At 47.6% G+C, this 25155-nt stretch overlaps 1 protein-coding gene across 5 annotated transcripts in view; it reads left to right on the top strand.

The window, feature by feature from the left end:
* The first annotated feature begins 802 nt into the window (after window positions 1-802).
* Window positions 803-25155, top strand: part of SIPA1L3 (signal induced proliferation associated 1 like 3) — a 214779-nt gene continuing 190426 nt past the window's right edge. For 3 of the 5 annotated variants that reach the window (XR_004322355.1, XM_032486155.1, XM_032486152.1), the window contains exon 1: window positions 1231-1679. The gene's annotated coding sequence lies outside the window, so the exon portion shown is untranslated. The other 2 variants (XM_032486153.1, XM_032486154.1) reach the window with 2 other exon arrangements.

Below are 25155 nucleotides of genomic sequence, written 5' to 3'. Positions count from 1 at the left end.
TAAATATTTTTTCATCAAGCATAACTTATTTTAGATATACTGGGTTAAATTATTAAAATTAATTTCATCTGTTTTTAAAATTTTTTAATGTAAAGCTTCAAATTGCATATTTGGCTTGCATTATATTTCTACTAGGTAGTACTGCTTTAGGCTGTCACTGCCCGGTGGTGGTCTGGACTTAGCTCTTTGAGAGTAGGAACCCAGTCTGTCTTGATTTCTCCTTTGTCCCCATGGTCACCCAACCTGGCAAGAAACGGGTGCTTAATACATTTTTGTTGAATGGATGAGTAAAGAATGACTTCTGTCCTCTCTCAGGAAGAAGAAATATATGCTTCCCAACTCAGTCTTACTGGGCATTCTCTTGAGAGGATGAGGTGGAAAAGGTATTGCCTAGGTTTTCTTGACCAGAGAACCTTGCAGTTCTAGCCAGTTCTCTTGGTAATCCCTATTGGAGTAGGAGTGGCAACATCCATTTTTTGAAAAAAGGGTCGGCTCCTTGATTATGTCAGCAGCTGGACTAAATTTGAACAAAATTTCTCAGGCTCAGGTACTCAACTAACACTGGGTACCCTCAGTATGTGCGATCAACAAATGAATGGTTGATAACTGGGTCTCCAAGGCAACCCCCTCGGTGACTTCCGTCGAAGGCAGAGCTCTGGAGCCGCCTAGTTCGGGGAAAGGCGACCAGACCTGAATCCCAACACGTTCGGGCCTCCCGGCCCTCGCGTAGGAGGGAAGGAGGGCGTGTCCGCCTCGTAAAGGCTGGGGCCGCGCCTGTTACCTGCAACGACTGGACTCCCGACAAGGGACGGGTATGGTGTGTGTGGCGGCACTCAGAAGCTCCTATGTGAAGGACCAGATCTAGCACAGGAGAGCCTGAGGAGCGACCTTGGGGATGCTGCGGGAGGACTCGGCCAACTTAACGGTTACCTCCCCAACCCCGCGCCCGGCAGACTGACCGAGACGAGGAGAGTGAGCGCGCGTGCGCACTGGCGCGCGCCCGGCTGGAAAAAGCTCAGCGCGAGACCCGGCGCGCGCGCGTTCGAAAGGAAAAAAAAGTGCCCCTCGCGGGAGCCCGCGGCAATTTAGGCCGGAGTTGGCCGGCGAGCGCGCGTGCGCGAGCGCGCATAGACGTCCTCCTCCACAGCTCCCCTCTGTTGGGGGTCTAGCGCACTGCTCCGCTGTTCCCGCCTCTCCCGAGGCTCGCACCCTCGGGGTAAGTACCTCGCGCCTGGCGGAGAGGGAGGAAGAGGGTCCACGGAAGGAAGGGAGGGGGCGGACAGGGCTTGGAAAAAGGGAAAAACCGCCCTCGCAAAGCGAGGAGAGCGGCCAACGGGTTGGAGTCTGCAGAAGACACGCCTCCATCCCTCACACCCCTCGGGGCTGCGGAAGTACTCTGGAGACTCGGGAGGCACGGAGGGACAGGTGGACTACCATTCCCAGAAGGCGGTGTGGCGCCGCGCCTACAGCTCCCGGCAGCACTCGCGCGCCAGGCCTCTTTCAGTCCTCTGCCACCTGGTGCGAAACTACAGTTCCCAGGAGGCCTCGCGCAAAGCGGCTTGGAAGTGGGCAGCCTGGAAGTCACTCGGGCCACCGGAGCTGGCGGCGTCTCCAGCTAGCGGCGCGGGTCTGGACGCCGCGGTCGTGGGGCCCGCCGGGCGGGCAGCCCAGACGCCCAGGTATGTGGCTCTGGGTACTGGGGTGGCCTCGCGCAAAGGTGGCGGGGAATCGGTGTCCACTCGGACCCTGAGGGTCAGCGCGGCGGGCGACTGGGCGGACGGCCGGGTGTGGGCACCGATTGTTGGGGGCGGCGGCGGCGGTGGGACTCTCGCCCTCCGGACCTGGCCGGACTCGTGCCCGCATGGCTCAACTTTCCAGACGAGCTACCTGGCGCTGTTGCGGAGGAGCGTGGTTTGGTAGTCGGGTAGCCAGGAGTTCGTGTCCTGGCTCAGCCGCTCCGGAGCTGCGATCTAGGGAAACCGCGCCGAACCTCAGTTTCTCCTTTCGGTCAAACCGGGGAAGAAGAGTATCTGTCTTTTGTCGGGAATTCTGTTGAGATGCTGAGATCTGGTGAATAAAGCATTTGGCACATAGAAGGCACTTATTACGTGTTTGCGTTATTGTCAGTTCCTGAGAAATGGGGTGAAGGTATTATCGACCTCATGTGGTAAGTTGAGGGTGAGCCGAGGGCACAATTAGCACTCAATGCAGAGTGGCTGCTGTTAACTAAAATTGTTTGGTTTGGGAGGTAGAGACAGGTTCAAATTTTGGCTCTACCAGCTGTGTGACCTTGGGTAACTGACTTCACTGCCCTGTGCCTTGGTTTCCCTGTATATGAAATGTGTGATTTAATAGCAACCACCTCATAGAGTTGTTTTGAGGTTGCAATGAGACTATCATTTGTGAAGTGCTTAGAGCAGCAGCTGGAACACAGTCAGCGTTCAATAAATGGTACCAGTTATTCAGCGTTTTCTCAGTTTCTCAGAGACCCCCTGAGGGTGAGGCTCTAGCTATAGTCTTGATCTTCCAGTGGGCCAGACTCAAAACTGGTCCGGTTGATTTCCTCTCCTGCAGCCTCAGGTTCCATCTTTGTAAAATGGGTTAACAGTATCAGCCCCACAGGGTTATAAGAATTTGCTGAGATTGTATTCCTAGTCCAGAGTCATCTCTCACTAAGTAGCAGCTCTTATATATTTTAATTATTGTTCTGTGTTCTCCATCTGGCCCAGAGACTGCCTAACTGTGGTGGGCTGTGACATGACAGCCCAGAGTTCCCCCACATGTTCAGTCCTAGCCTCAGTGTCCCATCTGCGAAATGGTAGTCATAGGACATTTGTGCCAGGGTTGTTTTGATGATTCCAGGAGATAATTCATGTTTAATTTTTAGCACGGGGCTGGATGCATAATAAGCACTTAATAAACATGCCTTGTTTTTCTTGATAGGCCTTTGCTGCTTATGTTTGTATTTACAGGGCAGAACAGGGACAAGGTTAGTGTCCCCCTACCTCTAATTTTTATTCACCGAAGGTTAAGTTGTGGAACATACTGCAGTATAAGGGCCTGAGAAAAGATGGCACTGACTTGCTATCAGCAGCCCTCTGCTCGTCTCTCATGCGCTACCCTCATCAGCCAATACATTCACTCTAGTGCTTTATAGTTTTTAGGTTTTTATGGTGGGGGGAGGCAGTAATTAGGTTTATTTATTTTTTAATGGAGGTACTGGGGATTGAACTCAGGACTTTGTGCGTGCTAAGCATGCGCTCTATCACTGAACTATACCCTCCATTCAAATCCTTGATTTTTTTAATTTTAATTTTAATTTTTTGATGGAGGTACTGGGGGTTGAACCTAGGACCTCGTGCATGCTAGGCACGTGCTCTACCACTGAGCTGTCTGCCCCTGCACCGCACGCTTCTCGTGCTTTATGTACTGTACCAATGCTGTCAGCTCTTGACTCTGTCCCAAAGCCATATTAGCCCCCTGAGCTCCAGCTCCAGATGTGGAGCCTGTGCTCCTTGATGTCCTCTGGTGACTGTCCCTTGGGCACCATGAACTCAAAATGTTCAGCCTGACTCCTCCTCCCAGACCTGGTAGTCATCACCTTGGCAAATGGGCCAGGCCAGAAACTTGGGAGCTGCTCTTCTCCCCCAGCCTTCCCAGGTCCAGTTGATTGACAACAAAGATGGAGCTGTCATTTCATAGCAACACCGTTTCATTCGCCCAGCTTGGTCTCCTGTCTCGTGGGCCCTGGAAGTCCCCCTTGGCCACTGAACTTTTCCAACAAGGTTTGAATTGCTTCTTTCAAGTCTCCAAGAATTAATGTATGTGAAACATTAGTAAGGGACAAATAAGACAATATGGACTTGGCCAGATTGCACTGACCACAAGTATGGAATAAAGGCCTGGCTTTCAGGAGACCCATTTCTACAGTTTCAGCCTGATGAGGCTCCCTAAGTCGCTAATTTTTTCTCTGAAAAGCTACATGGTGTCCACGGGTTAGAATATCCTCTGTAGGCAGGGCCATCCTGAGCATTTTGGGAGGTGCCACACTCCTGGGAGGAGGCTGGGCAGGGAATTCATTAGCTCTCCATTTAGGGTGAGTCTGTTGTCAGAGTCAGATCTATCATTGTAATTTCATTTGATAATGGGAACCCATGGTTTCAAATTTGTAATGGCCACTAAATTTACCGAAGGATTTTTTTTTTTTTAATCTGAGGAAATATGACTTAAAAAAAATCTTGGTCTTAGTTGTTAGTGACAACAGCACATGGCTTTTTTTTTTTTTTTTAGCAGTCTGTATGGAATGGTCAGAGTTAAACGTGAGCCTGTTTTTCAGACATTGCAGTTGTTAGGCGGTAAATCAAAAATGGAATTTAGCATGTGCAGTGATTGGCGCCTTTTTTTCCCTGTAAAATGTATTTTGCTGATGTATTTCAAACTTCGGTTTAAAAAAATGACACAGGTTATAGTGACAGCTTAACCTTGTTATGTGTTTAACTTGCAAACTCTAAATTAAATGTAGGTATGTTTTAGTAAAAGAATTGAACAGTCATTTCCTTTAAAGTGTTTCCTTTTAGCTGTTAGAATGAGAGGCTATTGGATCAGTTTGTGCGTTGTGCTTTCTTTAAGACTGACACTCCTTCTGTTTCTTAGGACTGCTCTGGTCATGGCCTTAATTTGTGTATATGGGAATGGGTTGAATTTACCTTTTAAAAAGTTATGCAAAGGAATTAAAAGAAAACAAGTTTCTTCTGTATAGCACAGGGAACTATATTCAATATCTTGTAATAACTTATAATGAAAAAGAACATGAAAATGAATATATGTATGTATATGCATGACTGGGACACTGCTGTACACCAGAAATTGATCCATTGTAACTGCCTGTACTTCAATTTAAAAAAATCCTTATTCCACCTAAAAAAAGAAGTTATGCAGAGAAATACATGCTCATTGTAACACGTCAGACAATATGGAGATATGTAAGGAAAATAATGGGTGCCACCTTTCACTCCAAAATCCCGTCCCCCAAGAAGACAGCTGTTTATTCAGACAGTGAGTATTTACTGAGTATCCAGTGGCAGGTTTTGGAGATGTCTGAGAAAACAAAATAGATATGTTCTCTGCCCTTGGATTTTAGGGGAGATGCTCTCACCTTTTTCTGTGCTTATATGGATGCATATATGCATACATCGACTGCTTTCTTCCTTCTTCCTCACCACTCCCCAAAAAGGGAGGAGTAGGGATCAAGCCACACATATTTGTAACTTGAATTTTTCAATTAATGCTACAGCATATCCCTTCAAGTCAATATGTACAGATCTGACTCAGTCTTTTTAACAGCTAGACCCACATGCTGCAGTGTGGAGAGACCATGCTTTATTCCACTATTTCCCTGTTGCTGGACATTGCAGTTTGTTTCTGGGATTTCTTTTACATTCGTGACGCACAGCCAGTAAGCATTCTGGTACATAGGCAGTCTAGCATAGGGGCCAAAAGCATGAACTCTGGCTAGTGAATGAGCCAGACAAGATCCTTGTTCTCGTAGGGTTTACATTCTAGCTGAGGGGATATGCAATAAGCAAGGTACTTTCAGATGGTTTTCAGCATCTTGGAGGAAATAACAGGGTGAGGGGATGGGGAGTGGCCGATGGGGCAGCCTGGCGGTGGGGAATGGGTGGTTACTTTGTCTTGGATGGTCGGGGAAGGCCTCCCAGGCCTCGCTGAAGGGGAGTCACATGAGCTGAGACCTGAATGAGCAAGAGGCACCAGCTGTGCCAAAAGTAGGGAAGAACATTCCAGGAAGAGGGAACAGCAAGTACAAAGGCCCAGATGTAGGAATGAGTGTGATACAAAAACAGTATTATTGTGGCTGGAGAAGGGTGAATTCCCATTTTTCAAGTTCACGCTATTCTAATTTTTGCAAAATAATAATAATGGTAACTGACATTTTCTAGTACTTGACTCTGTACTAGGTGCTCTTCTAAGCATTTCACACTTTTGCTCAATTAATCCTCACAAGAGTCCAGTGAAGTAGAGACATTTATGGAACTCACTTCACAGATGAGGACGCTGACTCCAGACTCCAGGCTCTTCGCCCATATGCCAAACTCCTTCTCTTCCCAGGCCCTCTTTACTAGGCGGAGGCCAGTTTAAGAAGTGGATGCAGCATTTCCTTTCCATGTTGTTTGACATGCAAAGCATTGCAGGCTATATTTAGTACCTCCTTCATGTGGCCGCAGGAGTGGTCTGGGGATGTGGCATCATGTCTGCTGAGAATAAGACACGATGGGGTCACTTTCTGTTGGGATATTTAGTTAATTGTTTCAAAACATGACCACGGGGCTGCCACACCAGACACGAGTTAGCCACAAATGAGACGTGGTGTGGAAGGAGCATGAACAAGATAAATGTCCCATTTGGGTGAGCTTTGCAAGAGGACTTGGGACTTGGCCAGCTGGGGAAAGAGTGTTTCTAAGCACCAGGCCAGCACTGAGGACTGTTAAAGTATTAAAATGCAGTCCAGCAATTAAAGTGGTGATGCATGGCCCTGCAGGGGCCCCAGGACCCTGTTCCAGCCACCATGACTGTGCCCATTTTGATTTGGTGTAGCCTGAGCCTTAAGGGTTGCTCAATATTTTGAAAGAAGAGCAGGCCTGGTTAGATGTGAGGGTGGTAGTGGGTGCTTTTCAGACCAGGAACAGTATAGAGAGCATCTTTCACCCAGCCATCTAGGAAATATTTTTTTCTACCCAGCCTAGGTGGCAGGCACCATGCTAGACACTAACTGTATGAAGTCAAATAAGGAAGAAGACTATGCTTTTCAAGGGTCTGCACCAGTAGTGTCCATTAAAAATATAATGCGAGCCACTAATGTGGGCCATATATGTAATTTAAGATTTTATAGGGGTCACATTTTAAAGAGTAAAAAGAAACAGAGAAAATTGATTTTAATAATATATTTTGTTTGGTCCAAAATATTACCATTTCAACATGTACTCAGTGTAAAAATTATTGAGATTTTTACATTCTTTTTTTTCACATTAAGTCCTCAAAATGCTGTGTGTATTTTATACCTTCAGCATGTCTCCATTTGCACTGGCCACATTTCAGGTGCTCAGTAGCCACATGGATTGGACAGTGTGGGCCTAGGGTTTGAGACTCACGTGTAGAGCAAGGTCCACAGTGATAGATCAAAGATGCCGCCCCTGCTGTATCTTAGTGAGTAAGGGTGGATGAGGGATGGAAAGCGTGGTTATCATAGGCAGGGGTAGCTAAACTCACAGCTCTCATACATCACAGGCACCTTCTGGGCCTGGCACTGTGCTTAGTGCTTGGCGTGTGTGACCTGTGTTCCGAGGTGGCAGGGACTCTGATCATCCTCGCTCTGCAGATAAAGGAGCTGAGGTCTGGCAATGAGAGGCCACTTGCTTATGGTTAGGAAGTGATGGAGGCAGAATATGAACTCAGGCCCAGAGCCCATACTCTTAAATCTCTGTTACATGTGCTGTGTTCATGTTTGAGGGGGAATGGGGTCCAAGCTTTGAGCAGTAAAAACCACAGGAGGGATTCATCACACAAAATGGAGTTCCAGAGTTTGTTAGCTTCGCTCCTCAAGTTATGTTGTGCTGAGTACTGGGGTGCTGGCTTAGACCTCAGTGACCCGCTGATCCCCTCCAGTTTGAACTCCACTTTGGTGGAAACAGGTCTTTACCTTCCAGGAAAGAGAAGGGTCTTCGGGACCTGAGAAAGGTGGGCAGAGTGAGTGAAGGAAACAAGAAAAGGGCCCATACTATTGAAAGCCCATTCTAAGCAGCTTCTTTGGGTGTGAAGCCTCTTTCTCTTTCATCTCCTAGCTCTGTCCCACTTGGCTGGGCCTTCTGTGGGAGCCATGTGGCATCTTCCTTTGACCTTAGGAACAGCAGAGTTTACCCAGTGTGTGACACTTGCCCTTGCTCTGATCCAGAGGCATTACTGGGTGGGGGGAATAGCAGAGAGGGGACTCTTTCATGGGAGTCATTGTTCTAGACCTTTAGTTGCTCTCTTGGTTCAGGGTTCCCCATCTCAGGTGGAGGGAGTGTCTGGGCTTCCTCCCCAAACAAGGCAGGTGCTGGAGATTCTGAGTCTGTTCATGTTCCCAGGTGGTGCCCTAGTGCCAGCCCCTGTTTCCAGGTGGTGATTGGTGAGGGGTTTAACCTCTTCATCACTCTTATCTCCTGCTGCTGGACAGTGCCTGGCATGTAAAAGATGCTCAATATGCATCTGTTGGCCAAATTCATGATAGTAGCTAACGCTCATTGAGCTCTTACTGTGTACAAAGCACCACTCTGAGTACTCTTCATGTGATATCTCTTTTAATCCTCGTATCTACTCCATAGCATAGGTACTGTTTTTATTCCCATTTTTCATGTAAAGAAACTCAGGTCCCGAGAATTGCAAATCACAAAATTGGTGAGTGTCAAAGTCAGGATTCAAACCCAAGCCAAGCCCAGGCTCTTAAATGCTCATTCCGTAGTCTCTCTGGATGACAGATGGCACAGTGGGGTGGGCTTGCAGGGCCATACTAACTAGTTACAGCCTCTCCGCTCCACATATAGGTCTCCTGTTTCAGGGTAGCCCTGCATCAGGTCCCAGGTCCCTGTGGGCCTGAAGACTTGACCATTGCTCTGGGTGTGGGGTTTTTCTGTGATTCTGGAACCTGCACTTCCCCTTTATTTAAAATAAAAACGAACTGGATATTTGACATTATTAAGGAATTCTTGTTTTTAGATGTTTTAGGTGTGATAAGTTTTTAGGTGTGATAATGATACTGTGGTTCTGTTCAAGAAAAAGTCCTTATTTTTAAGACTTATATTCTGAAATACCTGGGAACTGTTAAAGATGTCTGGGATTTGCTTTAAAATAACACGGCTGCCAGGGAGTGGAGGGGGCCAAGTGTCTGGGTTGAGTAAAGAGCTGAGGTAACATTGGCCACCAGGTGGTTCTGTGGAAGCTGGCTGGTGGGGGGTTATTATACTCTTTTCACCTCTGTGTGTTTGAAACGTCTCACCATGAAAAGTTAGAAGCAAGTACAACCAATTTCACTGAGCGTTTGTGTTTCAAGCTTGTGTGTGTGGAGGAATTCCCTGCCTCTGCATACTCCACTTATAAAAAGTCAGTTTTTTTTTTTTTTCTTTTCATTATACGAGTCAATACTTGGCTCAAGGCTTTGGAAACCCCTTTGGTAAAACAGCATCCAGCCGCAGTGAAGACACCGGCGAGGCTCCAGCAGCCACGTGCTTCCCCCCGCTGCTCTGAGTACTGAACACAATGGCACTGGTTCCCTTAGTCAGTTTGCAGAGGCCCCTCTTCCCTGAGATCTGATTCCCTCCAGCATCTGATGGTGGGGCCCCTCCCACATTTTTTCCCAAGACATGTTCGAGCAGGAGGCCTCAGATCCTCCCCCCATCCTCCCCTCGGGAGAGACGTACACAGATCCTTCCTCTCATGTGTCTTTGTTAGGGCCCCACATGGAACCAGAATCCAGCATTTGATTTGCCTCCAGCACTGCAGTGGGAGGCAGGGAACCTGCCCCCTTTCAGTTCTGACTTTTGACAGAGCTGCAAGATGCAGCTTGTGACAGTGCCTCGGACCTGATGATATTTTTCATCACACCAGCAGTCAGAACTCCTTTACAACACCCTCTCCCCGCCCCCGTCCTTCACATCAGATTGTCTTTGTTCTTTTGGGGTCCCTAACTTAACAGCGAGTCAGCGCGTGGTAGAAATCCTTGTGTGGAAGTGGTAAGAAAAGAGGGCACCCTCATTTGAGGGTTTCTGTGTTTGCCTTTAGGTGGGTAGAGATGGTTGAGGTGCACAGGTGCTCTGGTCTGTTGCTGCTTGAGCCTGGCGCCATTGGTCCATCTGATGATTAGATCTTCCCCACCGCCCCGTTTCTTGACCCACTGCTGTTGGTTTGTGGGGAAGGAGGCAGGGTAATCCTGTGGCCTCTGCAGCTTCCTCAAGCATCTCCCCTAAGCACCTCTTCCATTCTGCCCTTTCTCTTCCTTCACAGGCTCTGAGGTGAGTCCAGCGCAGAGGGAACACTAGGAGTACTGTCACCAGTTTGGGCAGCTTGATTTCTCTCTGTTTCCCAGGGTAGGCCTGCAGGTGTTAGATCTGAGGGAGGCAGACTCCAAACACTGACAATGGATCTGATTTTTAAACTTACTCATTTGACAGGTATTCACCCACCTGAGCACTCTTCTAGGTAGTAGGGGTATAGTGGTGAGCCAGACAGACAAGGCTTCTTCCCTTCTGGGGCTCTTGTTCAAGTGGGTGATTCAGACAGTAAACAGAGAGATAAGAGATAGACTGTGTTAGATGGTAATAAGTACTAAACGGGAGAAATTAAGAAAGGGGATGTGAGATATTAGGGTGGAGGGTGTTGAAATTTTAGACAGGGTGGCCAGGGATGAGTACAGGCCTAACAGCGGTGAGGCAGTACGAGCAGTGGGAGTTTCTGGGCAGAGGGAGCAGCCAGTGCAAAGGTCCTGAGACAGCAGTTGGAGCAGAGTGGAGGAGGAGCTAGGGGAGGGCATGAGGGCAGAGAAGTGTTGGGTTTGCAGATCTCTTGATCTAGTGCAGCTTTGTCTTTTCTCTGACTGAGATGGGACGATGTTGCAGGGTTGATTGAATTACTAAATTCCCTTACATTTTGGGTGATGACCACACTTGCATGGAAACAAAGGAACAAAAATAATGCACCCAGTTCTCTTCCCCAGAGGCTACCACCATGCCAGGTGCTTGTTGGGGGCCAGTTACTTGACTCTGCATTATTTGAGTGAGTTTCTTGGCTTATATTAGGTTGAACCGTATGAAATTGCCTTTTTCTGGGTCAAGAATGGTTGAATATTGGCAATTTTATGAGGTGTAGCTTAATAGCACCTTTCCAGAGCCGAAGGAATTTGACTAATCCTTTCTTGCCCCAGGGGTTGGTGGTCAGAGGTCGGACCCCCTTTCTGCGCCCACATTTCTCTTTCACTGACTGGCCCAACAACATTGACTGGTCAGTGACACCAGTGAGTGTAAAACGCCTGCCCCACCCAGAGCCCAGTACCCAGTCTTGCTGTCAAGCCTGACAAGAAGCTGCCTCTTCCTGCCGGGGCCTCACCTGGCAGTGGTGTTAGTCATTTTTTGGCTCTCTGTATCTTGGTGCCACCAGTTTTGAAATCACAGATAGCTCCCAGAGGGAAGGGCACCCCTGCACTCTTGCCAGATGTTTGGCATGACTCACCTGGCGGAGGCGCTTTCTGGGGCTAGGCACAGCCTGTGGGCACTCTGCATCAGTAACTGGCCAGAGTAGCTGGCAGAGTGCCCAGCCTGGAGAGTTCATGGTGGTAGCTGCTGGAGGAGGTCTGAGAAGCGATGGTCTGGACTTGGGAAAAAGGCTTTTGGCCCCTCCTGTGTGTCACAGTCCTGTGCCGACCAGAGCGTCATACATACAGAACCCCAGGGCACTGGGCTGGGTCTCGGGGGTAAGAGGAGTTACGGGTCCAGCTTTAGGGGAGCTCAGTCAGAAAGCTGAGTCCGTTGGTACACCTATGGCTACAAACCACAGCAAACAGGTAATAAAGACAATGTCTGCTATATGCTAGGCACTGTGCTAGGCGCTTCCCACAAAGTGACTCACTTAAGCCTCCCAACAACCTTGTAAGATAAGTACACCCATCATTCCCCTTTTGCAGATGAGGCAACTGAATTTAAATAACTTGTCGAACAGCTAGAAAATGGTGGTGACATGATTTGGATCCGGGGAACCTGACTCCAGAGGCCACACTCTGAACTCTTAATTGTCTTATGCTACTGCAGTGGTTCTCAAACCTGAGCAGGCCCAGAGTCCCCTGCGGGTCTTATTAAAACACATTGCTGGGCCCCATCCAACATTTAATTCAGTAGGTCTGACTGGAGAATTTGCATTTCTGACAAGTCCGCAGGTGATATTGGTGCTCCTGGGCCCGGGAGCTTATTTTGAGATCCACTGATCCACTGGATTAGGAAACTACTGAAATTGGCCTGGAATCAGGTGATTTGTGATCTCATATAACAAAGAAGCCCATAGAGAGGCAGCACCAGGGTTGAATAATTAAGCAGTTCCACCATGTCTATAAGGAGCCCAGCCCTCTCCACCATTCTTGGTGTGTCTTCTGTGTCTTCAGGCTCCTCTCGTGGCTACAGGATGACTGTCGCAGCTGTAGTCATCACACCCTGACAAGACTATATCTAGCAGCAGAAAGAGGGCACCTTTTCACTGTGTGTCTCTTAAGAGTGAGGAAACCTTTCCTAGATGCCCCGCCTCTCAGATTCCCCTTGTGTCTCATTGGCTGGCATTGTGACACCTGACCATACCCAGGGCCAATCACAGGTGGGGGCCAATCAGGATTTACTCTCAGGGCTGGGGCTAGAAACATCCTCACCTGAAGCACAGGACTGCTGGGAGGAGTGCGGCTACAGAAATAAAATTGGAAAAGACTGGGGGTGGGGTGGGGGATGGATACTGGGTAGGCAAACAATTGGATCTGCTGCAGAAGGTAGTGCAACAAAGTGGAATCACAGTACCAGTACATTTTTGTGTCATTGTCCTTACCAACTTCATTTTGTAATTACCTGAGTCAGGACTGAGCTTTTTGTTCTCTAATCATTGCCACCTTCAAGAATGTGCGCAGAGTCTCTGTATTGTAGGGGTTCGCGGTCTTTTGATCCGAACATTCAGGGAAACCCTGGCTGGTTGACGGGGCAGCAGTCTGAGGGGCATTGTGGTCCGTGAGCACGCTCGCTTTGCTCATAAAAACCTGGATCTCACTCCTCTCTCTGCTTCTGACCAATTCCTCTTCAAGGGACTCCTTGAAGAGGCTCAGTTTCCCCCTTTGAGGACTGCCTGCTAGGGCGGTGGTGTGGGTGAAGGGAGAGGATGCAAGTCAGGTGTTCACCCCCATAGCTGGCTCCTGGTAAGTGCTCGGTACTGGGGTCCCTGCTGTTAACATGTTAATTGTGACTTATTAATTGAATAATTATAATTTAATAATCTAGCCCTCTCCTCCTAACAGCCTATGAAGGTGACCATTCATTTTGCAGACTGAAATTTCCCACAGGTGCCTGTTACTACTGCTTGTGGACCCAGCATAAAGCCATTGCCCCGCAGGATTGCTGAGGGACTGAGGGAAACAAGGGCTGTGGAGCCAGACCACCTGCCCCAAGTCCTGGCTCTGTGTTGGGCTCCCGGGTGACCTTGGGCAAGCCACTAGCCTTGCAGTGTCTCAGTTTCCATATATGTAAGGTGGTAATGGTACTGTCCTCCGTTGTTGGGAGAATTCAGTGCATTCAAGCACATAAAGCGTTCAGAGCGCTGCAGTGCCTGGCCCACAGTGTGCACTTAATACACACGCGGTTATCTGCCGTTCTTTCAATATTTTGTGCCGGTTTATTCACAGGGGACTGTAAGCTCCCTGAGGGCAGGGTTTTTGTGCTTTTTGTTTACCACTGTGTCCTTGTGCAGGACTCAGAGTAGATATTTATTTTGTGGATGAAAAGAAGGGCAGTGATAGTTGTTCTTTTTTTTTTCCCTTCAGCTGTCTGGAATTTAAACTCCATGACTATGATTACCCGATGTTTTGAAGCCATAAGCTGAACCTGATTGAATCTGAGGGTGGCATGTGATAACTGCAGCTGATGGTTATTGAGCATTTTTGTGGGTTAGGGCTAAGTGCTTACTATAAAGATCTCACCAACTCCTCACACGCACCCCCATTTTATGGATGAGGAAACTGAGGCCCAGCTGGGGACGGAGGCTGTCTTTCTCTTTGAGAGGAGATCTAGTGCAGTGGTTAAGAACTGGAAACCCAGAATCGCTCTGCGTGGCTTGGCTCTCCACCCCACCACTTTCCTGCTGCCTGCGACTTCTCTGTTCCTGAACTTTCTCATATGTAAAATAGGAATGCTAATAGTGCTTATTTAGAGAGTGGCTGTACGGGCCAGAGGAGATAATTCACACGAAGTGCTCAGCACAGTACCTTGTGCAGAGTGAGCACGGGGGTTCTGGTGGTGGTTTTTGTCTCGCAAACCCATTCCGCTGTGCTTTCCAAGCAGGCGGGAGGAGCCCAGCAGCAGCGCTTTAGCCTTAAGCTGCGCTGCCTCCCTGTCTGCATGGGGGGAAAAGAGCCCACCTTTGGGTTGCGTGGTTGCGAATGAAGAGGCCGGGCGCCAGCCCAGAGCAGGGGATGCTTTGGGCACAGATCCAACCCTGGCTCGATCAGCAAACAGGTGTCCCATCCCTGGATCAGAGGTAACCGGCAAGCTGCCTTTGTTACCTTTAAGCTTTCATTTAAGCCCATTCAGGCTCCTCAGACCACGTGTCTGATGAGTAAGGAGTTCTTTTATTTCCCTCCCCGAAAGGGACCGTTGGCAAAACAGCCCTCTCTGGGAACGCGCCTGTTGGTGAAAACCAGCCATCTCTTGGGGAACTCCGGTGGCTGGCGTGTTCTTGTGGCTGTTGAATAAGTCGCTGTTAGAAGCTGGCACGGCAGGTTCCCGTTTCCGCATTCCAGACACCCACAGCGGCTGGGGGAGGCACCGCCCACCTGAGGGCCAGGGCGAGGGCGAGGGCAGCCTGTGGAGCGCAGGCAGGTGGCCTTGGCCTGGAGAAGACCCGGGACCGGAGCTGAGAGCCTGGAGCTCCCCTCACGGTCACCTGCCTGCTCAGTTTGTGCTCCGGACGTCATTCAGGTGAGCAATGTTTAGTTTGGTAGTGACTTGTAGAGCAGAGAAAGTTCATACCAGGTTTCCTCTTTTTGGGAATTAAACTGGTGGCTTTTTTTTGTTTTCTTTTTTTCCTCTGCTCCCATGAAGTGTTTACCTGTCTGCTCCTAACTGTGAAGAAAGGGTGGGCGGAGTGTTGAGGGAGTGAGAAGGAAACGGGGGCTATTTCTCCCTGGAGTAGCCATCAGAGAATGTTGAGCTCCCTGGGAATGCAAACTTGTGTACCAGTGGGGCATCCCAGCCTCTTTCCAAGGAATCATATACATGTAAAGCGCCCACAGCCTGTGTGTGGAGTGGTGCCCAGTGTCAGCTCTCCCCCCGCCTCCCCAGTTCCCTGTCTGACCTTATCTCTGACCTCTCAACTGCTGCTGGCTGTTCTCCAGCTACACTGGCCTCCTGCTCTTCCTCCCTCAGGGCCTTTGCCCCTGCTCTTCCCTCTGCATGGGACACTTCCCTGCTATCCCCAAAGCTCCTACCCGCTTCGGGTCTCTGCTCAAATGTCACCTTCTCAGTGAGGCCTCCCTCCTTATAAAACAGCACCTGCTCCATCACAGTCTGGCCCTTTGCTTTATTTTTCTCCAAAGTGTGGCCACTTGGCATGTTTATTATACCCCCCTCCCTGACTGTGGGCGCCATGGAAGCACAGGTGCTTCTGTCTGTCCTTGTAGAACTGTCCCCGGCGTGTGGTAGGTGTGGGATAAACTATTTTATGAGTGAATTTACGATGTCTGAGGAAGGGTGGCTGTCCCCATTTGGGTGTGGGGGGAGAACGTCAGCATATCTGCAGATCTGTGGCTGCGGTGGAGGCGGCATGCACACACCCTCGCCATGGTCACTCAGTGGTCCTCGGGCCTGCCTGCAGCGTCCAGCCCTCCAGCCTCCTGCCCCTCAGCCCCACCAGTCTGTGCAGCCCCAGCCCTGGCAGTGGCTCATCCAGGCAGCCTGGCGCACGTGGCCTGGAACAGATGGCCTCAGGCCTAGTGAGTTTAGAGGATGTATGCACGTTAACTCAGGTGGGGAAGGCTTTGTGAAAGACGCCACCTGCACACATGCATCCCTGGGTATATGGAAACCTGCCTTTATTGTCAGGCCCTCTTGGGTGTTCCTGCAGTAGTGGGGGTCAGGGAGTGCCTTGGAAATAGGAATTAACCTGCCAGACAGAGTTTATCAGTCTCCCCTGCTTTAACAGGCAATAATTCTTGTTCTGGGACCGAACAGGTTTTAATTAAACCGTGAGCTTCAAGAGTCTGACTGTGTAATAGCTGACACCTCCTAATCTGTTTTCTGGCTTTGGGTGTCAGCAGTTGAGTCTGTAAAAAATATCCAGGGCAGGGCTTCCCCAGGCTCTGTAAAGCAAGGTCAGTGGCCCTTTCAGATTTCTCCCAACAGCACAAGGCACTGACGGACCGAGGTATGTGTTGCCTTAACACACATCATCACACCTTGGGGCCTGCTGCTATTTCAAGGATGTGCAAGGTGTCAGAGGAGCTGCTCCTCCAACATCCAGCTGTGTCCTTTGAGCTCCAAGTGCGATGATTTTGGAGCTGGGTCAGGGACCCTTTTGGGAGGCCATTGCACATAATGCTCAAGTCCCAGCACTGCCCAAGCTCTCAGCACAGCACTTAGCTTCTCCAGGCCTCAGTTTCCTTGTCTGGAAAAATGGGAGTAATTTACAGCATCTGCATTAAATGAGACGTTAAAGGGAGATCAGGTGACCTAGTCAGCCCTGTGTCTAGTATGTGGAGAGCACTCACTTGATGGGGATGATAATTATTTTTATGAATTGATTTCAAGCCCCCTTAAAATTCTTTCCAGCCCCTCTTCTTGTGGGCTGGACTCTCTTCCCCTCCTCTCTACCCACCCCTACGTCAGCCTCCTCCCACAGTCCTTTACCCCTGGGGACAATCGCATATTGTATGTGTCTTTCCACATGCTTCTCCATTGTTATATCAGCCTATAGGGGGAAATATTTCCCTATAAAGGATATTACCCTCATTTTCCTGCACTTTGCTTTTCTTACATGGCAGTACTGTGTGAAAATGCCTCCAAGTTCTCAGGTAGTGCTTAAATTTGCTCTTTTTAATGGCTACGTAACACATGGAGGTGTGAGTGGACCATAATTTATTTGGCCTGGCTGTCACTGATGTGCATTCCCTTTGTTTCTAGTTGGTTTTTCCCTCCAAATTATTATTTTTATTGATAGCTTTCTTTAATTAGAATGCAGACGTCCAACCTGCTTAGCCACCTTGTTAAGCTCTAAGCCTTTGAGAATGAATAGGAAGTAGCATTAATATAATGATGCCTCTTGCCCAGACAGGAGATGTATTTTCTGAGGGTTCCCACCAGGCCCAGCACAATGTTGAACTGTCTACTTTAAATGCTTTTTAATTATAAAAATGATTAATAGATTCATCACTCTTAATACAGATCAGGTGTGCTTAATGAGTACTTATTGTCAAATAAGAGACAGAAAGTTCGTATTTTTTCATATTAACAATCTTTGTTGGAAATCAGAACATGAGCAAGATCTTACTGGAGTCTGTGATCTTTTTTTAGGTGATACTTTACTTATTTATTTAATGAGGGTACTGGGAATTGAACCCAGGACCTCGTGCATGCTCAGCACATGTTCTGCCACTGAGCTGTTCCCCTACCCTCTAGGTGCTGCTTTAGATAAGGAATATATTTGGCTTCATGAAACTTGGACAGCAGTGTAAACACATGGTGGTTTGTTTCAGTTCTCTGTTGCTATATAACAGGCCACCCCAAAACGTAAAGCCTTAAACTGACAACAGTTTTTTATTTCTCGTGAATCTCTGGTTGACTGAGGCTCATCTGGCTGGCTCTTCTGCTGGTTCTGAGTGGGGTCTCTTACGTGGTTACAGTCAGAGGATGAATGGGGCTGGAACACTCAGGATGGTTTTGCTGACATGGTGCCTTGGAGATGTCTGGACCCCTCTCTCTGTGTAGTCTCAGAACTTCTTCTTCCATGTGGTCTCGCCAGCCAGGAGCTAAACTTGTAACAGACATTCCAGGGCTTCCGAAACCTTCTTAAGGCTTAGGTCCAGAACTGGCCCAGCATCAGCCCAGATTCAGTGTTGGAGGGATGATGGAAGACTTGGGTTCTGGGAGGAGTGGCCCGTGGGGGACCATCTTTGCGGACCACCACAGCCTTCATTTTCTTCCATAAGGAAAAGTGCAGAGGTGATCAGGACAAGATAGTGCTGCTGTTTACCACCTCCAGTGCCCCAGCCTCCTGTTTATCTGCATTGCTGCCCATAGCCCCGTAGTGATAAGAAGGCTGTTCGGTCTCCAGCCCCACATCCTTGTTACAGGCAGGAAGAAGCAAAGCTCTAAGGAAAAGAAATAGCACCTCTGTCAGGAAATCAAAACCTTCCCTGAAATCCTCAGCAGACTTCTGCTTCTGTCTCTTTGGCTAGAACTTTGTGACAGGAACCACCCCTTGCCAAAAGGAAGTCTCAGAAGTGCAGTTTTTAAGCTGTGTTATTACCACCCTGGACAAAGCGTCAGTAGAGAAGAAGCAGGGAGAATGGACATGCTGGGTCTGCATCTAGGAGTGGTCTCTTCAGGCAGCCAGAGATGTGGTGGGTAAACTGAGGCAGCATGCATTCATTTACGAGCTGTCTCATGAGTACCTGGAATTGGCGAGGCAATGGGCTGCTCATAAAGGTTACAAGGATCCAAGAGGTGAACACATCTGAGCCTGACCAGATAATCACTCAGCTCATGTCCCTCATGTAGGTGTTTGGAATTAGACTGATGATCATAATAACAGCCAATCTCACTCAGTGTTTAATTTGTGAAGAGGAACTATGAACCACCTCATTTAATCTAATGGCCCTATGAAGTAGGCACTATTGTCATCACCCCCTTTTCAGATGCAGAAACAGAGGCACAGAGAGGTTAAATAACTTGCCATAGGCCCTATGGCTAAGAAGTCATGGAGCCGACTTGCAGTCTCTGGTGGTCAGGCTCCGGAGTCTGGGTCCTGGACCACTGCACTATACTGTTTGTTTACTTTTTATAAGAAACATTTCTTGTTGCAGTGAACCTATAAGTGACAGCAGAACAAAACACGAGACAGAAACCACTTACTACTCTATCCCTCCACCTGCTACTTCCTGCCTCATGGGTCTCACCTGTCAGTAACTTAGTGTATGTCCTTTCTCACCTCTTTCTGAATGCTTTCTGTTTTTAAAAGATGGCCTTTGGGCACACAGAATCAGATTAATCATAACCCTTAGTGCACGATACACTGGTATTTTTGTTCTGTGTGAAAACGTCTATTACAGTGAATAGCCAATAGCCCACTACCTGCCCAAGAACTAGAACATTACTTACCAGTAACTTACATGAAACTGTGTGGTATTTCCCATTCAATCCCCAATCTACTTTCCCAGGACCGACCACAAACTTGAATTTTTTGTTTATCATTCTTCGTCTTAAGAATTATTTTTGAACTTTTACAAATGATATTATAGTATATGTATGTATATATATGTATATATGTGTGTGTGTGTGTGTATCTAGTTTTCTGGGACTTGCATTCTTCACTTAATGTTGTGATTGATCCAGACTGTTTGATATAGCTTTAGTTCATTAACTTTTTACTGCTTTGTAATATTCCACTGGCTGAATATACATTTTTGTTTTAGTCATTTCCATGCCAATGGATGTTTCCTTAGTTTCCAGGTTTTTTGTAATTCATGGGCTCCTATGAATGTTGTTACACGTATTTCCTGGTGTATGTGGGCAAGAATTTCTTTGAAGTATGTACTAGGTATGAGATTGGTGGGTGTAGGATGTGAGCATCTTTAACTCTGCCAAATATTGTCAAACTGTTCTCTAAACATTCCCACCAATGATGTATGTATAAGGGTTCCCATTGTTCGGTGTTTGTCACACTTGGTTTTGTAAAGCTTTCTTATTTTTGCCAGACTGATGGATATGAAATGAAATCTCATTGTGGTTCTAATTTATAGTCCCCTGAAGACTACTAAGGCACAGAATCTTGTATGTTTCTTCTTTTGGATATAGCTTTTTCATGCTTCTTGCTTCTTTTCTTTTTCTTACTGATTTGTAGGTGTTCTGTATACTCTGGCTACTCACCCTGAGGCTACAGCCTGTTTAACCTAATGAAAGTTTTATGATTTCCGCATCATCATTGACTTGGTTGTCTTCTCTATTTGTTCTCCACCCAACTCCATGATTCTGCTTTGTGTACTCCCAGCTCACAGTGATTCTCCCTCTTCTTTGAAACAGTTCTCAAATTATGGGCTTTTTATACATTTGTATAGATAGATGACTATACTCATTCCACCCACTCTCCCATAGGTTTGTGATCCCAGATGTATCTGGATTAGATTCAACTGTGTATAATAGAAAACTGCATATAAAACAAAATGACAGTGGTCTATACAAGGTAGAAACTTATTTCTCTCTCACGTAAAGGAGCCCAGTGATAAGCAGGCCAGGGTTGCACTCTAATCAGGGACTGCAGTTCTTTCTACCTTTTTGCTCCACCATCCTTCTCTAGTCGCCTCGTGGTTCAAGACGGCTGCTCAAGCTCCAGCCATTATATCCCAGCAAGCAGGAAAGAAGGGTTGAAGATGGGCACCCCTGTCTCTTTAAAAAAAAAAAAACTGAATGGAAGTTGCATGTAATAATTCTGCTTATAGACTCTTGGCCAGAACTTAGTCACAGCACCACGTATAGCTGTAAGGGGGTCTGGAAATGTATTTCACATGGTCTTGCTCTTAGCTAAAACTCAGATTCTATTTACTAAGTTAAAAAGGGAGGATAAATATTGGATTAGGCAGCCAGTGACATTATTAGTTCTGAAGTGTTCCCTAAAAATGGCTCTTAAAGGAGTTGCCAGACAGCAGGATGGTACCTAGATAGTGCCCCTTTTGATTCTTGGATTCATTACCCAAATATTTGTTGACAATCTGTTTTGTAATGGTCATTATTCTGGGGAACCAGTAAAGAATGAAACATATGAAGTCCCCACCCTCATGGAGCTTACATTTATAAAAAGGAAGATAGATTGTAAACAAGCAAAGAGTTTATAGTATACTAGTCAGAAAGAGATAACAGGTGTGAAAAAGAAATATTGGAGGATGTGCGGGATAAGAGTAAATAGCGTGTGGTACTTTTGTAGAAAGAATGGTCAGGGGAGGCCTTCATGAGATGACGTTGAAGCTGAGGTGAGGGAGGGGAGTGGGAGAGCCATGTGGGTGTCTATGGGAAGAGTATTTGGGGCAAAATCAGGGCCACAGTGGCCTGCCTGCTTCAGGAACTTGGGAGTGGTCTGCAGGGCTTGAAAACAGGGGAGGGAGAATGGTGGGAAATAAAGAGGATAGAGGTAGTGGGGCATCTCGTGTGGGGCTTGATGGGCCACAATGAGGACTTAGGGCTTTACCCAGGGTGACGTGGAGCTGCAGAAGGGTTCTGACCAGGAGGAAGATGTGGTCTATCATTAGCACTTGGTAGTGAAAGTAATCATGAGCTGTCTTCTCAGAGTCACCCTACGGTTTTCAACTCCAGACACCTTTTGAGAAAGTAAGTGGTGTTACATCTTATTAACCTATGACCACTCTGGTTTTATATATATATCTGCCGCTACCCTCTCCCACTGGATTATTTTAAAGCTAAATATTTCAGTGTTGACCTGTGAAAGATAAGGATTCTTTAAGGACATGACGACAATATTATTGCCATGGTTAAAATAACTTAACGATAATTGCTTGGCCTCATCCAGCGTCCAGTTAGTGTTAACCTTTCAGATCTTCTCATAAATATCTTTTTAGAGTTGATTTGTTCCAGTCAAGATCCAACTGGTCCACTGGCAGATTTGGTTCGTGTGCCTGTTAAGTGTCATTTAATCTCTGGATTCCCCCTCCCTCCTTTTTTTGTTTTTCTCTTTTATAGTTTGTTGAAACAAGCCATGTCATTTGTCCTGTAGATTTTGCACAGGCTAGATCTGACTAATTGTATCCGTGTGCTGGTGGTTTATGAGTTCTTCTGTCCCTGTGTTTCCTGTGAATGGGTAGTTGGATTTAGAGACTGGATCAGATTCATAATTGAGATGTATGCACATGCACACTTATGGTCAGGACATTCTGCTAGGTATTGCTGCATATGTATACCCATTAGGGTATGTAAAGCCTGTTGTCGCTTTCTGTGATGTTCTGTGGAGTTAACAGCTGTAAATCACTGTTGCCTTCTCTTGGTCAGTCACATGCTTTCACTTGGGGTTTGCAAAAATCGTGACATTGTAATTCTACCCTCCTCTCCATTTATTATCTGGAATATTCCTCTAGAGAGAAACCTCCCTCATCTATTATTCAGTTATCCTCAGGGTACTGACTCTTTTGAATTTTTGTTTACAAGAGAACTGAGTAGTGAGTGAACAATTGGGCTGCTGGTTTCTAATCGGCTGATTTGGTCCTTGATTGAATCCAACCTTCCGCCTTTGCTTTTGCGTTCATTTGTGATACTTACTGGTCTCTGCTGCTTCCCGCGCATGTCTCGAATTTGGGAACAAACAGCTGAGCTGCGGTCACAGTCATCTCACTGCATAGACACGGCTGCCTCAGGCCTGACCTTTGACTGGGTGGAGCCCTGTGTGCTTGTCAGTCAGTGTAACCAGGGAGAGATGACTTCAGACTGTTGACATTTTCGTTTTCTTCCCTCTTTCCCAGGCCATGTATTTTCAAACCTATATAGCTTCTGGAGAGTTCTTGTTCTGTGCCAGGGGATTAAACCTTTATGCTGGGGGCAAGAGGTTTTCGAGCATTTGAATTTCTTCTGATCTGAAACTCCATTCCTGGACAAAAGAACAGTTAAGGCCTCTGCTCCATTAGAAAGGCTAGTCCTTCCAGTATCCTGGCCAGGGGTGAGCTCTGACCCCAGGCACTGTCGTCTGGGTCGTAAATTCTCTAGAGCACTAGCACGCTTGAAATCACTTGGATGCCTTGGGATCAGTTACGCGTTATATACCTGAGGGCTTTCTTTCCTTCCCAGGATTACAACACATTTATTCCCTCTGGACGGGGAGAGATGATTCCATGTGGATGATGCAGAATTCATTCACTGACTTGTTCACTTGGCAAATATTTATTGAGCCTCACGTGTCCCAAGTGCTGGGGTCTGAGCCTGGGAAGGCCCATCCTGGAGTTGGTGTTCACGTAGCAGGACACAGATGATAAAGTAGTGAACGCATTGATCAGGTAATTTCAGGTGGGGATGAATAATGCTATGAAGTCATTAAAGCAGAATGTGCGAGGACACATCTGGAAGGTGGAGGGGGCTGTGGGAGGCTGGGTGACTGGGGTGCTTGGGGGAGAGCTTGGCTCGGGTAGTGACATGTCGGCTGAGACTCGGGTGGTACCGAGGTGCAGCCTTGTGAAAGACCTGGGGGAAGAGCCCTCCTGGCAGAAGGAGCAGCAGGTGCAGAGGTGGGAGTGAGCTTGGTGTGTCAGGGATCAGAGGAGGAGCTGGTGCAGCTGGGACGCTCAGAGAATGGGTTTGAGGGGTGGGCAGGGGTGAGAGCCTGGGGAGAGTTTGGGTCTTATTCTGAGTGTCATCTCTCTCCTTCCCTCTGGCTACTGTAAGGAGCACAGATGGAAGAGGTGGGAGTGGAAGTTGGGCAAGGAGGGAGGTGGCCCAGACTGGAGTGAGCAGAGGGGTGTGGCGCCAGACCTGAATGGTGGTGTTGGCACCTGAGAGAAGTGCACGGCCAGACAGAATTTGCCAAGGGATTGGTCAGAGTGTGTGGTAAGTGGGGTGAAAGCTCTTCCGGGGAGTTTGGGCTTGGGTCTCCAGGTTTGGGTGGCAGCGATGACAGTCTCAGTCACCCTTTAATGTGGGCCGAAGGTCCCACTCACACACATCTCATTTAATCCTCATTACAGTAAACTCTTATTCCCCGTTCTGTACCTGAGGAAACTGAGGCCCAGGGACCTGAAGCCCTTGATCCTTGTCATATAGCCACGTGGCACTGGGCTTGGGACCTGGGCGGCCTGACCCACAGTCCAACCTTGCTCCCCTTTCTCTCACTCCAACCACAACTGTTAATTCATGATGTTGACGCAACCTGTGCCCAGGAGGAGCTGAAGGTCAGTGTCCTACATTTATGAAATCGGCAGGGTTTGGAGGGGGTAGATCAAGTTCACATCAGTTTCCCTTACACCATCCTGCTAATCTGACAGGATCCTGACACGCCTTTCAATGCAGTATTTACTACAGGGCAGAAAACAGGGACTTTCTGGCTGCTGACATATACATAACTTGACGTTTGTAAGCTGATACTCGGGCCAGATAAGGTGGCTGTAGGCCCCAGACTTTGAGCTCTTGAGCCTGCTTAACTGATGGGGCCGAAAGTCTCCCCAACCATCAGATCCTTTTTATCTCCTCCTCCAACGCTCCTCATGTAAAGGGAGCTCACTCCCCATGGGGTGTGTCCTCGGTGTCCTCCAGGAGAGAGGTGGACACCTCCCCACCGCAATGTGGCTCCTGGAACAGGTGGTGGTGAGCTCGGTCCTGCTCACCGCTTACCCTTTAATGGCGCTGATAGATGCTGATCATCTGCTCTTGCCTGCATTTAGGGTGTGCAGCCCAAATTTCATACTGCTCAATTTTTTAAAATTCTGTTTAAAAAAATCTTTATTGATTTACAACTTACAGAAGGCACATACCGGTTATAAAACAGTTCAAAGTGTAGAGCAGTGTGTAAAGCCTGGAAGTTCCGCATTCCCTTTGCGACCCTGGCACCGCCCTTCCCCTCAGCCTCCCTGCCAGCCCAGAGGTTAAATGCGCCCTTCCTTGCTGAATCTACTGTGGGTTGGTTGTGTTTGTTGAGAGCTCAGGCTCTGGAGACACAGTACTTGGGTTCAAATCCCAGTTTTGCTGTGTACCGACTTTGGCCTTTACTTAATTGCTCTGTGCCTCAGTTTCCCCATCTGTAAGATGGTGGTGATGAGTCCAACCTTTTGGCTTGTGAGGATTCATTGCGTTAAGTACGGAACAGAGTGGCACCTTGTAAGTGACAAGCACTCACATGTTAGGTCTTTTTATTACACACGTATATGCATAGATTGTTTTACAGACATAATTTTTCTGGGTATAATGTTCTGCAGGTTGCATTTTCCTTGAGCAGTCTGTGGGGCACAACATTGTACACTGATTATACTTCAATTTAAAAAAAAAATGTATATAAACAGTCTATGTTGGAGAGCCTCTCATGTCAAGGTTGGCCACATTCTTTTTTATGACTTCAGTGTTCCATCCTGTCAGTGCCCTGTTGTTGAATATACTGGTTGTTTCCAGCCATCATTGTTAT

This window comes from Camelus ferus, chromosome 9 (genome assembly GCF_009834535.1).
Source record: "Camelus ferus isolate YT-003-E chromosome 9, BCGSAC_Cfer_1.0, whole genome shotgun sequence".
Lineage (NCBI taxonomy): Eukaryota > Metazoa > Chordata > Mammalia > Artiodactyla > Camelidae > Camelus > Camelus ferus.
This window is presented reverse-complemented; position numbering and strand designations above follow the sequence as displayed.